The following is a 13832-nucleotide window of genomic DNA, read 5'->3' on the forward strand; positions in this document are numbered from 1 at the left end:
TAGACAGCGTGCAATCAGTGACGCTCTTTTGGCTGTCACACTGCGTTCTCTGGTTCCTCTCACCGTTAACCACAGGCATGCATGACCACAAGGGCAAGTTTAATTATTAATCAATTGTTAATAATGAATGTTAGTCATCGGGATGGAGATGTATCACTTCGTTACCGTGGATGTATTTACGTTAAACGGTACTTTAGCTGTCATATACCAAGAGACACAGTATACACTACGGACTACGCCAAGCACTCCGTTTTTACATGTGATTTCGATTTCGGTTTCACATGCTCATCTATAGGATTTACGTTTTCGCACGAGCCCCCAAGCTTTATGATGTTATATTTAGGGACAGTTTTCGAAAAATGAGTCAATCATAAGCGTCAACTGACGACTATGAGAATCATTAAAATACTCATACCAGCGAACGAAAAATATATGGAACGAATTCGACAAAATACACGGAACTTGTGGGAGTCGAGCACGCCCTTCCCTTTGACGCCTCGTTCCCCCAGCTTGCTCGAGCACCGGCAACGTGGTCACCGTGGCTTCCCTATATTGTCACAATGCAGAAACAGCAGCAGTTGAATATAGGACAACTCACTTTAATTGTACCAGAACACTGGTAAACTGATCGGTTGAGAATTAACCTCGTCTTTCTCCCTCGCGGCGCGTGCTCTTCGTTGTTCTCTTGGTGTTGCCTATTGAATGCGGCGTTTGCCCCCCTCCAGAGAGCAGCGTCCCGATGCTCTTCTACAAAAGACGGTGCGGTAAATGTATGGTGTAAATCAGTCCAAAAAATAGGGTTTCATTTGCACAACGTGCACGATTTCTGGTTTTTGCTGGCGAGTTGTCGAGGGGCTGTCAGGAACTACCACGTAATTAACGTCACTTAGGCGTTGTAAAACTGTGTAAGGGCCAAAATACCTCTTCAGCAATTTTTCAGACAGTCCTCGGCGGCGGGTAGGACTGCATACCCAGACTTTGTCACCAGGCCGATAGACAACTAGTCGGTGTCGCAGATTATAACGTTGGACGTCGTAATTTTGCTGCTGGGTGATTCGGACGCGTGCAAGCTGCCTCGCTTCTCCTGCTCGTTGGGTAAAAGATGCAGCGTTCAAATCGATGTCATTGCAGTCGATGATTTTTGACATGGCGTCAAACATCATCGTCACTTCGCAGCCATGAAGGAGACTGAACGGCGTTCTTCGTGTAGTTTCTTGCTGCGATGTATTTTAGGCGAACGTGATGTACGGCAGAATATCGTCCCAGTTCTTGTGAGCCACGTCAATGTACATACTCAACATGCCAGCAATATTCTTGTTGAGGCGTTCTGTTAATCCGTTAGTTTGTGGATGAGAGGAAGTCGTTTTCCGATGGGCTGTTCTACTGAGCTCAAGCACTGTCTTCTGGAGCGCGGCTGTGAAAGCGCTACCTCGATCCGTTATTATGACTGTCGGAGCACCGTGCCTCAGGACGATATTTTCTGTGAAGACGCATGCGGTTTCAACGGCGGTGCCACTTGACAAACCTTTGTTTCCGCGTAGCGCGTGAGATAATCAATGGCGGCTATTACCCACTTGTTGCCAGCATGGGAAGTCCGATATGGTCCGAGGAGATCCATTCCGATTTGGGCAAAAGGTGCTGTGGGCACTTGAATTGGTTGTAATAGTCCAGCTGGTTTTAACGGTGGCGATTTTCCTCGTTGGCAATCGGGGCACGCGCGCATGTAATGTTTCACAATAGCTGGAAGTCTTGGCCAGTAGTATTTCTGCAGGATTCTGGACAATGTGCGTGTGTATCCGAGATGACCCGACGTTGGCTCTTCGTGGCAAGCACTAAGTATATCCTCACGGATTGACGTCGGAACGATAAGTAGGTGGGTGCTTCCTCTGGGAGAAAAGTTCTTCTTATAGAGAACAACACGACGTAAGCAGAACGACGACATGCTCCTTGCAAATCTTCTAGGGACGGTTGTTGTCCGGCCATTCGAAAATTCAATAAGGGGAAGCAACTCGCCGTCTTCCTTCTGCTTGCACGAAATCATAGTGGTGTCGACGACTACTACAAATGTCATGTTGTCATCTTCTGTGTCATCGTCGCGCTTTATTGGTGACCTTGATAAGCAGTCGTCGTCGGCGTGCATCGTCCAGACTTGTACACAACCGTCATATCAAACTCCTGAAGGCGTAAGCTCCACCATGCGAGCCGACCAGACGGGTCTTTCAAGTTGGTCAGCCAGCAGAGGGAATGATGGTCGCTGACTATGCGTGGAAGGCACAACCGTAGAGGTACGGACGCAACTTCATAACCGCCCATATGACAGCAAGACACTCTTTTTCCGTTGTGGAGTAGTTGGACTCGGCGCGGGAAAGCGTCCTACTAGCAAATGCGATCACACGCTCGGCTGAGTCTTGCCACTGGACGAGTACAGCGCCTAAACCCGCGTTGCTGGCATCTGTGTGGACCATGGTAGAAGCATTCTCATCAAAGTGGGCAAGCACAGGCGGTGTCTGCAGGCGTTGTCGGAGATCGTCAAATGCCACTTGTTGATCGTCGCCCCCCGTGAACGAAACGTCTTCGCTTGGGAGTCGTGTTAACGGTGAGGCTATGTGTGAGAAATTGGTAATAAACCTTCGGTAGTATGCACATAGGCCAAGGAAACACCTGACTGCTTTCTTATTTGTTGGCACCGGAAATTTTCTGATGGCCGCAATCTTAACGGGATCAGGTCGAACACCTTCATGGCTGACCACATGACCTAAAAGTTGGAGCTCCTTGAAACCGAAATGTCACTTCTCGGGTTTTAGTGTCAGGCCGGCAGACCTTATTGCCCTGAATACCTATAGCAGCCTGCTCAGATGTTCCTCAAATGTTTTTGAAAAAACAATGACGTCGTCCAGATAGACCAGACATGTCTGCCACTTAAGGCCTGACGCAACGGTAGTCTCTGAAATTTTGCGGGGGCTGAGCACAATCTGAAGGGCACGACTTTAAATTCATAAAGCCCGTCAGGCGTTACAAAAGCTGTTTTAGGTGCGGAGCATCTAATACTCGAGGCTTGTAGTGCGGCGCCGTCCGCAAGCTTCCTCCTCCTTCTTCCACCATCTGTGCATCCCTTCCTCCTCTACACACCGCGCGCGCTTCACTCCTCCATCATCTGTGCACCCTTCCTCCTCTACACACCGCGTGCGCTTCTCCTCTTCACGAACATTCGCTAGCTGTATAATGTAGCGCGCATGCGCCGTCACGCTTCGAGAACATCGGCAGCTGATGGGCGCGCATGCGCCGTCGCGCTTCGAGAACATCGGCAGTTGACGCGCGCGCATGCGCCGTTGCGCTTCTCCCCCTTCTCGAACATTCGACAGCTGACAGTGCATGCGCCGTCGCGCTGTATATATACTCAAGGTCGGCGCTCGCTCGCTCAGTTGCCGCTCGTCGGTTGGTTTGTACGGCGTGTCGACGTCCAAGGTCGCGGTGAAATGAATTCCAACGAATCCACAAACACAATGATCGACGTCCCTTCGACCAGCGCCGCCCTTTCGCATACGTGTGTACGTGTTCACTCATTTAACACCCCCTCCTACAACCACGTTAACCAATTTAGCCATCGACCCAAGTAAGTCGCAATTTAACACCCCATTTCACAACCACGTTAACCAATTTAGCCATCGACCCAAGTAAGTCGCACTTTAACACCCCGTTAACCAATTATATGCTCCGCATCCTCCTCAGTGTTCCCCCGAGGGAAGCTGCGGGCAATTTTTTTTCTCTATCTCGCTCGTCGACCTCAATTTGCCAACACCCACTCTTGAGGTCCATTGACGAGAAGTAGCGTGCATACCTCAGCCAGTCACGTGAATCGTCGATGTGCGGTAATGGGTACACGTCTTTCTTAATCATATGGTTCAGCTTGCGGTAGTTGACACAAAATCGCAAGCTTCCGTGTTTCTTTTTAACCAGCACTACCGGCGATTCCCAAGGACTTCTTGACGGCTAGATGACGTCATCATCGAGCATTTTCTTCACTTGTTCATGGATTACTTCACGCTCTTTCGGTGCTACACGGTATGGGTTTTGTCGTATTGGCCTTGCCGTCTCCTCCGTTATTATCCGGTGCTTCGTCAGTGGCGTTTGATTGACCCTCGAGGTCGATGAAAAACCGTATTTGAACTTGTGAAGATCTACTAGATGCTGTCTCTGCGCTGGCGATAAATCCGTGCTCACGTCAGTAGGTGGTGGGGCTGACGTGGCTTGCGGCTCGTCCTGTTGTACTACACAGCACTCGCGGATTTCGGTGATCTCGTCGAAGTAGGCAACTGTAGTACCTTGTGTAATGTGTCGTCGCTCGTTGGTAAAATTCGTCAACAAAACCTCCGCTTCACCGCACACAACATTGACGATGCTTCTGGCAATTGCAACATCGTGAGAGAGTAGAAGCGTCAATACTTGTTTAGTGATTCCTTTTCCGGTATGCTGCGTGCTGCACGTGACCGAAACAAGGCGGCACGATAACGGAGGTACGGCCACATCGTCAATGACTCGCAGGGATTTTCGGTGTAGCGCTGCGCTTTGATCCACTGAAAAGGTCAGTACACCGTCCGGTATATTGATGATGGCACCATATTCACGCCATAAGTCCATCCCCAAGATTGCCTGTTTGCAACACTCGGAAAGAATAACGAAAGTTGCGACGATGGATGCATCCCTTATCTTCATTCTTGCGGTGCACTTTCCGGTATGTGTGAGTAGCTGCCCTCCAGCTCCTCTAATCTGCGGTCCTGTCCATTTCATTCTAACTTTTTTGAGCTTGTCTGCCAGACTCTCACTCATTATTGAGAAGTCCGCGCCAGTGTCGACGAATGCCATGACGTCGTGTCCGTCAATCGTAATAGCAACTTCGGCAGTAACAACACCATATTTCATCGAATCATTGAAAATTTGTGTCTCTTCGCTCGACAGTATTGGGGGATTTTCAACACTTCGACGATTCGCAACCTTCCCCCCTGAGGTCGCTGCTTTTAGTTGCCCCGGCGTGGACTAGGGGATCTCCCTCTTGGCATGCCAGTGGTGCTCCGTCTAGAGGATGGAGGATAACGCCAAGGAGAGGGTGAGTGCGACCAAAACCCAGGAGGAACATCCCGCGTGGTCATGACACTCGTATCGACATGAGGTGTTTCGTTGAAATGGCGCCGAGGAATAGTGGAAGGAAATCCTTGGTAACCTGCGACGCGATACGGGCAATACTGAACGATGTGGCCTGCTTCCCCACAGTGAAAGCACAGGGGCCTATGGTAAGGGGTACGCGAGATGTCAGTTTTGCGAAGTGGTGGCCGCCTCGGCGTCGAAGTTTCTCAGTAGTACCAAGGCACTGTTGGCGGATGTTGCTGGTGGTAGTGCTGCGGTGTCGGCTCGTTCGCTGGCTGTCGGCGGAGTATGTCTGCATAGCTTGCCTTGGGGATGCTCGTGTTCGGCTCAGAAAGCTAGAGCGCTTGTCTGATCTCCTGGCGCACTTCTGTTACTGAGGCAATCGCGCAGTCATTCGCTTTGGAAACGAGCTTCTTGACCTCTTCTTGTACGATTTCTCGTATCAGTTGGCGCTAAGAACATTCTTCGGGTGTCGTTGCTGTGGTCGTGGCTGCCGCCCTGCTCGGTGCACTGTGGGTTGGGTGGTCACACTGCCGGTAGCGTATAGATGCAGTGCGCGTTCGATGGATGTCGCCTCCTTGGAGAATTCATCAACACTTGTAGGCGGGTTTCGTACGAGACCAGCGAACAGCTGCTCCTTAACGCCCCGCATGAGTTGGCTAACCTTTTTGGCTTCGGGCATATTGGGATCTGCTCGACGAAACAGCCGCGCCATGTCCTCAACAAACATCGTAACAGATTCATTTGGTTTCTGAATCCGTGACTCGAGGAGACGCTGTGCGATTTCTCGTCTTTCGGTGCTCGCAAACTTCTGCCGGAACTCGTCCCAAGACGACCACACGCTATTCGTCAACCATGTTCGGGCTCCATCTTGAAGCGGAAAATACACGTAGCCCAATTTCTGTGTGGTGTTCCAGCCGTTAACATTCGCTGTGTGCTCGAATTTTTCGAGCCAGTCATGTGCGTCCTCATATGCGTTTCCGTGGAAGTCAACCGGATGTCGAGGGTTCAAAACAGTCACCTGTGGCGTGCTTGGGCTGGACATGTTGGGGTCAGTGCTTCCAGGCGCCGTCATGCTTTCTGGCACGGTCACGCTTTCCGGCAACGGACTGAACTCCGGGCTGAAGCCTAACAGGCGCCGGCTGCTGCGGTGAACGGGGGTGTCGATGCGCGGGTCTTTCTGGACCAGATGCGGGGCTGTTGTCAGGCGTCCCGAACGTGTACCAAGCATCTCCACCAGTGTCAGAATGCAGAAACAGTAGCAGTTGAATACAGGACAACTTGCTTTATTGTACCAGAACCACAGGGAAAATGATCAGATGAGAATTAACATCCTCTTTCTCTCTCGCTGCGAACTCTGGAATGCGTGAACAATAGCCTTGAACCCGACGCTCAGAAACACTATGAAAGGGATGACGTGGTCCCACGAACTGCTGACACTCCCGCCACTCTATGATCGATGTTCTCAATTAGGGCTGCAGAAGTTGCGTCTTTTCCTTTCCTGAATGAATCTCTCTCCTCTCTCTCTCTCTCTCTCTCTCTATATATATATATATATATATATATATATATATATAATTGATGCAAAAACAGTACCTAATCGCGCGTTCCCTACCGCTCGCGATTATAACGGAGGTGTGTCACCGTGGTGATTTGCTGCTGCTAACTTTGCACAAGGTACCTTTTTTCTTAGTCTCTCCCACCAAGACTTATTGTGCGTAAAGTGGACTAAGCAGAAAAGTCACAGCTTTGTCGCAAAGGCAAAGCAATGAACGCGACAGCAAGAAATTGGAAGGCCACTCGCAGAATGGAAAGCAGATAGAAACGTGCCCCGCGTTTCTCACGCGCAAATGACGCCTGAAACATACTCACGAGTACAGATGAACGCGAATAAGCGTTTCAGTAATTACTTCGCTGTGTCTAAAAAGCATGCCATTTTTTGGAAACGGAGACTGTGCAATGATTGCAGTAACCTTTGTGCGCCCGATAACTACAACAGAATTGTTCCGGTGAAATGCCAATACAAGCCGAGACGTATGATCCTCCCTAGCGCGAGATAAAGGCGCGCGAGTGAGCGTCCATACACCTCCTCTCAGGGGACAAAGTGCGCGTGGGAGGAGAGCATGCTCCACCGCGTCGTGATGATGTGGTGACGCGCATGCTTAATGCGCCATCTTGCTGGCAATGCTGAAAACACGATAGTTTCCACCGAGGTGCCCGTAAACAGCCGCAAGTGGTAGATATAGATAGCGCACCGTTTCAACGTTGAAGGACGTGTTACGAATGCCCAAGTATTGATCAATAGTCAGCTAAGAGCTGACGGTACCTCAATGAATTCTGTGGGTGTATTTTGGGACACACTTGTATTTTGACCAATATGTAACTATGTAAAATGTGAACAGTCTTGATATGCAAGGCAATAAAGAAACAAATTGGCAGCATATTCACGGAGTGAATCAGGGAGAGTGGGGCGAAGCACTTGTCCGTCCATTCGTTCTTGCTTCTGTCCGTCCATGCGTCCGTCTGTGTGACCGTCCATGTGTCCATCCGCCCGTCCGTGCGTGCGTCTGTTCATGCATCCGTCCCTGTGTTCGTCCATGCATCCGCCCCTGCGTCCGTTCATGCGTCCATCCATGCATCTGTCTGTGTGTCCGTTCGTCCATCTATTCAACACTCCAAGCACCACCATCTCGCATCTTTTCATCATATTGTTACGTTTGAAAGAGACTGATAGACGTTGAAAGGGGCCGTTTATTAGGTCGTGAGGGCAGCTCAGAAGCGGCCGACTGGTTAAAGATCCTCCTGATCCTCTTCTTCTTCTCTCGCTCTGCGCCACCAGTGCGTTCACCGTATACGCTTCTTTTTCTTCGTGCATGTACGCAACATTCCTCTCCGCGCAGACGAAGGCCGCCGGACGAGTCAGTCAAGTTGTCATGGCGTGTACAGTTTCAGGCGCGCAACATGAACCAATTGAGTTTTGGCAGCTCGTCGACTACTCGCCGTGAGACGAGCTATTACATAGCTGACTTCTGTAAGTCTGTGGACGATGACAAAAGGTCCATCGTAAGTGGCCCAAAACTTTTGGCATAACCCGCGCTTGCGCATCGGAGTCCACAACCACACCAGATCACCACGGCGATAAATCACTGGTCGATGGTGATGTCATAGCGTGCCTTCGATTTGTCTTGCGATGCCAATGTGCGTAGTCGAGCTATGCGACGCGCCTCTTCGGTGAGGCAGAGAGTCTCGGCGACAGTGACGTTGTCGTGGTCACAGAAAGGCAATATTGTGTCGATTGGGTGCCGGGGCGAACGTGCATAAAGCAAAAAGAAAGGGCTATAGACTGTAATTTCATGCTTCGCGGTGTTGAACGCGTAAGTAATGAACGGGAGTACGTCATCCCAGTTCTTGTGGTCGCATGAGACATACATAGACAACATGTTGATAATGGTGCGGTTGGTACGCTCCGTCAGCCCATTAGTTTGGGGGTGGTATGGTGTCGAGTGACGCAGGCGGCATTCACATAAACGGAGTAGCTCCTCCACGACATCCGCTGTGAATTGTCGTCCACGATCACTGATAATCAGGCGAGGCGGGCCATGTCGGAGGATGACGTACTGTAACAAAAGCGACGAGACTTCACTGGCAGTTGCGGAGGGGACGGCCGCCGTCTCGCAGTAGCGTGTGTGGTAGTCGACGCAAACAATTATCCACCGGTTGCCCTTAGCCGATTTTGGGAAGGGGCCCAGAAAGTCAATGCCCACTTGTTCGAAAGGTGCGCTTGGAGTAGGCATCGGCTGTAGAAGACCAGCTGGACCAGTTGATGGACGTTTGTGACGTTGACATTGCATGCAGCTTGCCACATAACTCTCAACAGACTTCTGCATACCAGGCCAATAAAAGCGCTCTTTAGTCCGGTGAAGCGTCCGCGCCAAACCTAAATGTCCAGATGTAGGGTCGTCGTGCATGACACTCATAATAACTGTTCGCAGGCTCTCAGGGACCACTAGAAGGAAACGCGCGCCACTGCTGGAAAGGTTCGTTTTGAACAACAGTCCATCACGCATACAGAAACGGCGTGCACTAGTGGAAGCGGACGCAGCGGCGAATAGTGGTGCTAGTTTAGCATCTTTCCGCTGTTCTGCTCTGAAACTGGGATAGTCCGGGAACGTAGGCGACACAGACGCTACAAGCTGGTCAAGGTCATCGGATTCACAATCTGTTGTGCTAAGTGGCATACGTGAAAGACAGTCCGCGTCAGCATGTCGACGACCACTCTTGTAAGCGACGGTAAAACTGTATTCTTGTAGCCGGAGTGCCCAGCGCGCAAGGCGGCCACAAGGGTCACGAAGGTTGACAAGCCAACACAACGAGTGGTGGTCGGTTACGACTGTGAATGGGCGTCCGTACAGGCAAGACCTAAACCGCTGAATTGCAAATAATACCGCCAGGCATTCTTGTTCGGTAACAGTGTAGTTTTGTTCCGGCCTGCTTAGGGAGCGACTTGCGTATGCGATGACGTGTTCGCGGTCGCCGTAACGTTGTACTAGGACGGCTCCAATACCTATTCCGCTAGCATCCGTATGAAGCTCTGTCGGAGCAGAAGGACTGAAGTGCTGAAGGACGGGTCGTGACGTCAACAAAAACTTCAGTTGGCGGAATGAAGAATCGCACTCCGGAGTCCACTCAAAAGAATTGTCCTTTCGTAAGAGGCATGTGAGAGGGTACGCAATGTCGGCAAACTTCGGAATAAAGCGGCGGAAGTATGAACAAAGCCCCAGGAAACTACGAAGCTCCTTGACGGAACGCGGTGCATTGAACGCCTCAACTGCTGCAGTCTTCTGGGGGTCAGGGCGGATGCCATCCTTGTCAACGAGATGCCCGAGCACAAGCGTCTGGCGGTCTCCGAAGTGGCATTTCTTCGAGTTTAAAATTAGGCCAGCGTTTCGGATGCAGTTCAAAACAGTATCCAGACGAGAGTTGTGTTCACTGAATGTGCGGCCAAAGATGACGACATCGTCGAGGTAGCACATGCAGATGTTCCACTTCAAGCCACGCAGGATGGTGTCCATAAATCTCTCGAACGTGGCCGGTGCATTGCACAGTCCAAATGGCATCACGTCAAATTCAAAGAGCCAGCCCATCAGGGGTTACAAAAACAGTCTTTTCCTTGTCCTCTGGGTGCATCGGAATTTGCCAATAGCCGGATCGTAAGTCTACAGAGGAAAAATAAGAGGCCGAATGTAAGCAGTCTATTGCGTCCTCTATGCGTGGCAGCGGGTATACGTCCTTTTTTGTCACGGCATTCAGTCGGCAATAGTCGACGCAAAATCTCCAAGATCCATCTTTCTTCTTAACGAGGATTACCGGCGCTGCCCACGGACTGACTGACTCTTGTACCACTCCCTTTTGCATCATTTCCTGCACTTGATCGTTGATAATTTGTCTTTCTAACGGGGAAACACGATATGGTTTTTGGCGAATCGGACTTGCCGCGCCAGTGTTGATGGTATGGCGCGTTCTATACAGGGGGATAGGGGTTACTTTGCCCTTCTGCGCAAAGTCAAATACCGAAACGTGCTTCAACAGCACATTCAATAAAGTTCGGCGCTCGCTTGAGCTAAGCGACTTATTTATCGTTGCCATAAACACCCCGTCCAAATTGTGACAACCAGTTTCGTCACGTTCTTCCGGCACGTCTGTGAGCTCGACCACTGATAAGGTCACGTGTTCTTTGCTGACCGAAGCTAATTTCAAACCATTGGGTAGTGTTACGGGCTCAGAGGAACAGTTTACAGTCCATAGGCCAGTTCGTCTGCCATCAATCGACACCACACAATGGGGAACCAACACATTCTTCTTCACGCAGTTTATGTGCATTGGTTCTACGCTCGCATCGAAGCTGTCAGAATCCGCGCCGCGACAAACAACAGGAACACGTACGGTAGACAACGCAGGTATGACCGTATCGCCACAGACACACAGCGTAGTTTGGTCATTTACCGGAGTGTCCAGAAGTTCTGAAGGCATCTGGCCACTCACAAAGACTTTCCCCGTGCGACAGTCTACAGTGGCACCACAATCTCGCAAGAAGTCCATGCCGAGAATGACATCATGTGTCGACCGAGGAATAATCGCAAACTCTGTAGTTATTATAAGGCCTCCCAAAAATACCTCAGCACTACACACACCAATAGCGCGCAATGGCTCTCCACTCACTCCACAAAACGTCGAAGTTTTATCCCAGGTAAAAACAACTTTCCGCCCTAACACATCTTTAAAAGAAGCACTCATCACGGAAATCGTTGCACCTGTGTCCACCAAGGCCATCACAGGCACATGATCCACCAAAACACGCACTTTGTTTTTAAACATACACACAGGAGGTATTTCTCTCAGTAGCACGTTTCCAGCGACCTCACCCCATTGGCCGCGCTGGCTAGTTTTCCGGTGGCGAAGAGGGCGCTTTGCGACGCAGCGGTGAAGGAGAACGATGAGCACGAGGTCGCGGTGGGGGCGTTAAACTCCTGTCAGATGCCGGGGAGTGGTTGCGGAAGCTGCTGGGCCAATAGTTGTCATCAGGTGGTATGTGGGCCGGCCGCAGGACACCATGAGGCTGTTCGAAGGGTCGTGAAAAGTCAGATGGTTGGTGATACCGAGGAGTCACCCGACGGTGGCAAAATCGCGATATGTGGCCTGGCACACCGCAGGAATAGCACACCGGCCGAGGTCGAAACGTCGGTCGCTCGTCGATGAATAGAGCATCATCATTTGCTCTTGTGCGACGGATGTACTGGTTGGGTGAGTCGTACCGAGACGTCGGGTGTCGAGGAAGCATGCGCTGAGAGCGTCGGTCATACCGTGACGCGGGAAGTCTGGTTGTCATCCTTGACTGGGGGACTGGGCTGTACTCCACAGTTGCCGCGCTCATCGTCGGTTGCCATGGGGTCAAAGGAGGCACATCCATGGGGTCAAAGGAGGCACATCCATGGCCTCACGTGGCAGACACAACTCGCGATGGTCAGCTGTCGAACACGACATTTCTCGGTGGGACAGTTCCTCACGAACAATCTGTCGAATTGTAGAAAAAAGGTCGAGGCCAGGATTCGTGTCCACACTGGCAACAGTTGTAACGTTAGCCAGCCGACCAAACTTGGGCGCAATTCGACGCATCTTGAGCGTTTCAAACGTTCGGCAATGCTGAATGACGTCGGACACAGAACTGAGGCTTTCTTTTCCAATTAGAAAATTATACACGTCCTCAGCTATCCCTTTGAGCAGATGCCCTACTTTGTCCTCTTCCGACATGGTAGCACAGACCACCTTGCACAGCCTTAACACTTCTTCTATGTAAGTGGTGCATGTCTCACCAGGTAGCTGTGCCCGTTGCGACAGTGTTTGCTCAGCCCACTTCTTTCTAGCAACCAAGTCGCCGAAACATGCCCTGAGCTCTTCAACAAAAAGATCCCACGTCGTGAGTGCGTCCTCGTGGTTCTCGTACCATACCAGTGCGGTGTCGGTAAGGGAGAACACTACGTTGGCTAGCATAGCGGCTGCATCCCAACCGTTGGACTTGCCCACACGTTTGTACTTGGTGAGCCAGGCGTCGACATCTTCTTCGGCTTTTCCTCCGAAGGGCGGTGGCACTCGGTAGTACGGAAGCGGGCCAGATGGTGCCGTCCTGGAAACGCCTGCTTCTTCGGGCATGTCGAAGTCACTCACGGCAGATGGTGGGAGACCGGCAAGTCGACGGCTTCGTCGAAGCTGTGGCAGCGATCGTTCCGTAGTTGAAGCGCTTACCCAGCACCTCCACCACTCTGTAACGTTTGAAAGAGACTGGTAGACGTTGAAAGGGGCCGTTTATTAGGGCGTGAGGGCAGCTCAGAAGCGGCCGACTGGTTAAACATCCTCCTGATCCTCTTCTTTTTCTCTCGCTCTGCGCCACCAGTGCGTCCACCGTGTACGCTTCTTTTTCTTCGTGCATGTACGCAACAATATATTCCCCATATAGAAGCACCGTCATCCAGCGGGAATTCCAAGGACTAAACGAGAGGTGGCACACGCACACTTTCTTACGGCTTGCGCTTAGTTTCGATTTCCCACCTTTAAGAGACGTGGTCCAGCACGTGCTTAGCATCCTGGAACGCCAGCGGCCGAAAACGGCGCCCCCACGGGCTTGACGCGAGTAGGTTGCTGCTCCTGGACGTCCGAGCACGCTAGTGTCTCGCTTTAATCCCCCTACCCCTTCCCCCTTTATGCCGGATCGTCAATAAAGTTCTTTCACTCAATCACTCAACCCCCTCGAGTTCATTCATGGTATATACTAGTTCATTGTATTCATGGCACTGCGGCTCAATGCTCGCAAAACCTTCCTAAAACTAAGGAGGTTACACCCAGCGAGTATAACGTAGCAACTCTTTCTTGTCAAATAGTGCTCAATGTACATGCCAATGGCTGCTAATGGGGATTGCAGCGTGCGCGTTAACTAAAAGCCGTATTTCTCATTCCCCCTTAGCAGCCATTGGCATGTACATTGTGTACTATTTTTTATTGTTCAACAACGCGCAGAAGAAATCTGTCACCGGCCCTTGGAGGTCAAAATGTTATACTTGTTACATAGTACAATGTCTACGAGGGACGAACGGGTGCCGCTATAAGGAGCTTCGCCCCCCCTCCCCCCCCCCCCCAAA

This window comes from Rhipicephalus microplus, chromosome 1 (genome assembly GCF_043290135.1).
Source record: "Rhipicephalus microplus isolate Deutch F79 chromosome 1, USDA_Rmic, whole genome shotgun sequence".
NCBI lineage: Eukaryota > Metazoa > Arthropoda > Arachnida > Ixodida > Ixodidae > Rhipicephalus > Rhipicephalus microplus.